The sequence below is a fragment of the Cajanus cajan genome, chromosome 8, assembly GCF_000230855.2.
Source record: "Cajanus cajan strain Asha chromosome 8, NIPB_CcT2T_4, whole genome shotgun sequence".
NCBI classification, from domain to species: Eukaryota; Viridiplantae; Streptophyta; class Magnoliopsida; order Fabales; family Fabaceae; genus Cajanus; species Cajanus cajan.
In genome coordinates, this window is record NC_138524.1 from 48210861 (window position 1) to 48216860 (window position 6000).

Here is a 6000-nt window from a genome sequence, read left to right on the forward strand (position 1 = left end):
GTGTCACATGACGTATATTTCTCTTTATCTATTACTATAGATAATCAAACAACTATATATTTAAATATTTTTCTTCCATTCATTTTCTCTGTCTTTATCTCTACTTTCTATATATAGATTCATTGAAGTTTTAAATACTCATATTTATACTCGTTACTTTGTATTTTACTGATTTACTTAAATATAAAATTCAAAAATCAATAAAATGTAAATTTAAGAAATTAATACAACTTAAAGAGAGATTTTTAATTCAATCAGTTATTAGGAACAAAAATAATTATTTAGTGTAATTATTTTAACTTTAATGTTTTAAGTTTTAAATAAAGAAGATTTAGTCTAGAAAAAATTCCATTAACCCCTACTTGAAGTTTTTCTCAATAACGTCATACGTATATCTCTTCTCAAAATTTTAAGTGAGTATTAATTTTCTTATTTATTTATTTAAGTGGGACATAAAGATAATACTATTTATATACTAATAAGAGAAAATAATTTATTAATACAAATATCATTAATTAAATGAGATTTGATCTCTTATTTCATTATTTCAACTTTTTTGAATTTTATTTTAAATATCATGCACACTGTGATTTAAAAAATATATTAAATTTAAGTAATAATTTTGAAAATGAATTGAAAAAAATCTTATTTTCAAAATTGAAGATCAATGAAAGTTTTCATGAAAATGACATGCATAGTATTGGATGTAATTTAGAAATAAATGATAGATACATATATATGATATTTGCAGAACATAATTTAACTTTTTTTCCCTTATTTAATTAATAACGTTATTTTCAAAGAGATGAGTGATTTTTAATAATTAAAGAAAAGATATGGTATTCTTAAATTTGGACGTCATGTGTTGGTATTTTTCAAGATAAGTAAAAAAAAACACATTTATGCTAATTAGTTTATAATTTATAATAACCTAAACATATAATTATATATAGGTAATATAATATAAGTCATACCTCACACACTTTGATTTATATTTATCTTATTTATATTTTGAAAACACCCATATAATAATGAAAATATTATATAGTACATTGTTGTGTGTATCGATGCGATTAGGATTGGTTGCATTTGAAAAATAATTGGCTTAAATTTTATTTAATAATTTCAGACGGATTTAAATCCGTGGGAAATTCTGTTCAGAAATTTCAGACGGATTTAAATTCGTGGGAAATTCTGTTCAGAAATTTCAGACGGATTTAAATCCATGGGAAACTCTGTTCAGAAATTTTAGACGGATTTAAATCCATGGGAAAACTACACCAAAAGTGGCATTAGATAGCGCTATTTAGAGAGCGCTTAATTAATAAGTGCTGTGTTTTAAAACATAAAACATTAAAAGAGCGCTTAATTAAATAAGCGCCATAATAAGGTTTTATATAGAGAGCGCTTATTAAAAAAAATGCTATCTTTGTATTATTTTATTTATGAAAAAATATGTTATAGCACTTTTTTAAAAAAGTGCTTTCTAAAAAAAATAAATAGATAGTGCGTTTGAATAGAAGCGTTATTTATAAGATTTTATAAAAAGTTTTATATAGAGAGCGCTTAATAAAAAAATGCTTTCTTTGTGTTATTTTATTTAGAAAAAATATGTTATAGCGTTTTTCTAAAAAAGTGCTTTCTAAAGAAAATAAATAGATAGCGCGTGTGAATAGAAGCGTCATTTATAAAATTTTATAAATTAATTATTTTTTTAAAAAATTATTATGGCGCTCATTGAAAAATCAGTTTTGTAAATAAATAAAAACAAAGCACTTATTAAAAAAAACGCTTTCTATTGGTCCCTCACGCTTTTTATTAAAAAAATTAATCTGAACAGATTTTTATTCACGCTTTCTATTAATTGGTCGCTCACATACGTTCACATTGTTATACTGTTCAGATTTTTATTCACTGTTCAGATTTTTATTCACACTTTCTATTAATTGGTCCCTGATCACGTTCACATTGTTATTCACTGTTCAGATTTTTATTCACTGTCTCTAGCCTTTCGGTTCTTTTCCTATTCTCTAGCCTCTCGGTTCTTTTCTTATTCATTGTCCCTCTCGGTTCTTTTCTTATTCACTGTCCCTCTCGACCTTCATGCCATAATCATCTTTATCCCTCCCGATTGTGAAATCTTCCTTCACCATCGTTGTTGTTCGATCGTAAAGTGTATCTCAAGTTACGCTCAGCAATCACGTTATTGACTCATATTTCAGTTTTTATCATTAGGTGTTTTTTTTTTGTTTCTTTATCGAATATTTTTTTCCATTAATGCTTAACTTTGATACAAGTTTGAAACAAATATTAAATTTCGTTTCTTTTCTTTCTGTATATTAAATTTTGTTTCTTTTCTTTCTGTACTTTTTCTTTAATCAATTTTCTTTGATCAATAGATGAATGCAATGCACCGTGACAAATTACGTGATGAAGACGTTAATTTATGATAAATTTTAAGATGCTAATCTTTTCCATGGAAAAATCTAGGGCTTTTTTTTGCAAGATTCATCCTTGACTAGACTTTTTGCAAGATTCATTGAAGTTACGTTCGTTTCTTCTTATAAGAAATAAAAAAGGTGAGTTCTTGTATATGCGATTACCTTCTTTTAGTCAAATATTGCATTTATTTTTTATTTTTATATTTACTATTTTTGTTTTTAGTTGCGAGTTTGCTGCGAATGATGTAGGATGGATTTGTGTTGTTTTGAAATTTTAATAATTAGACAAGATTATCTCTGCTTTATTGCATTCGAATTTCTGGTTTTGTAACCTTTTACACTTACTATATTATTGCATTCTTTCTGTAACCTTTTATACTTACCACTGTGCCACCGAATAAGAAGGGGCTTGGTTCATAGGGTTGTAGTGATTGGTAATCTGCATATTTTACAAAAAAACATTCAATTAATCACAAGACACAAATGCATAAAAAAAAACAAAAAAAAAAAAGAAGATTTGCCTCCTATATTATCAAATATATGTACAAGGGAATGAAGTGGTTGAATCTCTTACTCTTCGTAAGACTTCTGTTCCCCACCCTGACAAAAGAAGAAAACACGAGGGCACCTATAGAAGCAATTATCAACAAGCCTCACATTCACCTCACCCGCTTCAAGTGCCATTAGGGCACTCGGAATCCCCCCGAACAAGTAGTTCCCCCCAACAGAAGCCTCTTCAACCGCGCCACTCCACCTGAGTTTGTTGACTTTGGGTGAGATGCTGGATGAGTATATCTGCTTGAAGGAGCAGAAGGTGATGTTGGATCAAGATCGGGTCGTTATGGAGCAAGAGAAGAACCGGGTTCAGATGCTGTTGCAAGGCATGCATAATGTGATGACTGCTTACAATGCCAGTGGAAACCTCCCTGCACCTTCTGCAAAATCAGCGGTTGTAGCGGTTCCTCAACCAACTTTTAGTTACAAATCTCATCCAGGGAATCCTACTTCTGTGCAAAAAAAATTGAACACACCATCAGTGCCTCAATCTAGCAATTTAAATGCCGAGGGTGGAAACATGTTGACAGTACCAACAGTGAATGTATCTGACAGAAAGAGAAAGGATACTAAAATTGCGGATGCTCCTCCCGCTGCTAAAAAATCTCGTGGTAGATCATCCAGTAGGAAAATCCCTGTCCAAGGTCAAAATGCTCCTCAACAATCTGATAACGTTGTCAATAATACAATTGTAGCTCAGCCTTCAGCCATTCAGCCTTCATCAGAGAACTGCATACCCAGGCAATCACAAGTTCAGGGATCCAATGTTGCTAAATACTTATTCAACCAGTCTACAACATCTGTTCCAAGTAATTCACCGGTTCCAAAGACACCACCTAGAACAAAATCTTCTCACAGTGATACACATGTATCCCCTTCTGAGATTTCTTCAGTTGCAACCGATAAATGTGCAGTTACACCCAGCCGTTGCGCTGTAAAGCCTCCACCGACCAAAACCCATTGAATGACAGCGTCACCTGCTGCAGCGCGGGAAGCTCGAACAGCGCAAACGGAACGGCGCAGTTTAGCCTGTTGGAGCTCAAATCCAGAACTTGCAAATAGTTTAACTTTTTAGAGGTGGAAAGCATCTTGGAAGACTCGGGAAATTCAACTTTTGTTGTGGGTAACTCTGCATTGGCCTGTAACAGAGGTAGGCTCGTTCCTTTGAGTGCATGCGTTGTTGACTACTTTGCTTCCTTTTTGATATACACGTGTTCGAAAGGACATGGGTAAGACACTATTTTCCTAATTATTGGTGTACCAATTTTAATATAAATAAATAAAAAAGGTTATTTTAATTCAGGTTCATATTTTATGAATATAATATATAGCACATCATAAATATCGGTGGCACTATTTTCCTAATTATTGGTGTACCAATTTTTGTTACCAAGATAAAATGTATGGTTACCTTGAAAAGCCAACAACAATTTAACAAAATGAAATATGATAACTAATTTTGATTCAAGAACAATATTATTAGTAGTGATGATAATATATTAATTATTATATATGTTTAAATTTTCTTTCCAAAATTATTGACTTTAACTGGTTTGCGATTTTGGCTAAGACACTTTTTTTAATATTTATTATTATTACTACTTTTTAATTAAAAAAATTTATTTTTCTCTTAAACAAGTCACTTTTTAAAATTTATTTTTTTAATATTTATTATTATTACTACTATCATTAACTAGTTGATTATAATCACTTTAATTGTCAAAAAATTATTTTAAAATTTCTACTTTAATTTTATTTTATGGCAGGTTGATATTGTTGAACTTGCAACTACTATTGAAAAGATTGAAGGCCTTATTGTACTTGTTGAAAGTTTTTCCTTTACAGATTTAAAATATTAAGGTAAGTCTTTAAAGAATTTTCTTTTTTATTTTATTATTTGATGTATGAAAATTATAGATAAACAATAATTTTTTTTAAAACCATGCATTTATGTGATTAGATGTTAACATTGATGTAAATATTATCAATGACTAATATGATAGATCAAGAAAAAATGGATCGAAAATGGATGTCTGCTAGTCGATTGTCAAAAGAATATGAAGATGGGGTGAAAGAGTTTCGTAGATTTGCAGTTGAGCATGCAAAAGATCCTAGTAGAATTATTTGCCCTTGCTTGAAGTGCTGTCATTCAAAGGTAGTTAATGCGGATGTGTTGGAAGAACATTTAGTATGTTTCTTACTTTTCTTTTATTTTCTCCTCTTCTATTTAATTTTGAATATTAATAACTTTTTGTATTGTTGAAATTTAAAAATTATTTAAGTTATTAATTATATTTAATTTAAAAATTGTTAAATATTAAAAATTGATTATTATTTACATTTGTAAAGTTATATATATATATATATAAATGTATACAAACAAATTAAGCATGTGATAGAATCTAATTATCTTATTTAAATAAAAAATTTAAATTTTAAAATTTTTAAAATATCTTAATTAAAAAAAAATCTCAAACATAACATAAGAATTAATTTGAAACATTGTCTCTCAAAAGCGCAAAAACGTCATGTAGGTACTTAGACATAGATAGCGCACTTAAAAGGAAGTGCTTTTTATTTGCATATACATAGTTAGCGCACTTAAAAGGAAGTGTTGTCTATACATTCAAAGATAGAGAGCACTTCTTTTTAAAAGCGTCATGTAGGTACTTAGACATAGATAGCGCACTTAAAAGGAAGTGCTTTCTATTTGCATATACATAGTTAGCGCACTTAAAAGGAAGTGCTTTCTATTTGCATATACATGGATAGCGCTTTTTTAGAAGCGCTATCTATTAATAGACATCGTTCAAATAGAGAGCTCTTTTTAAGCACTGTCTATCATTAAAATAAGCGCCATCTATTGATGTTTTTGACGTAGTCTGTTCAGAATTTTCAGATGGATTTAAATCCGTGAGAAACTCTGTTCAGAAATTTCAGACAGATTTAAATCCGTGGGAAATTATGTTCAGGAATTTCAGACGGATTTAAATCCATGGGAAAT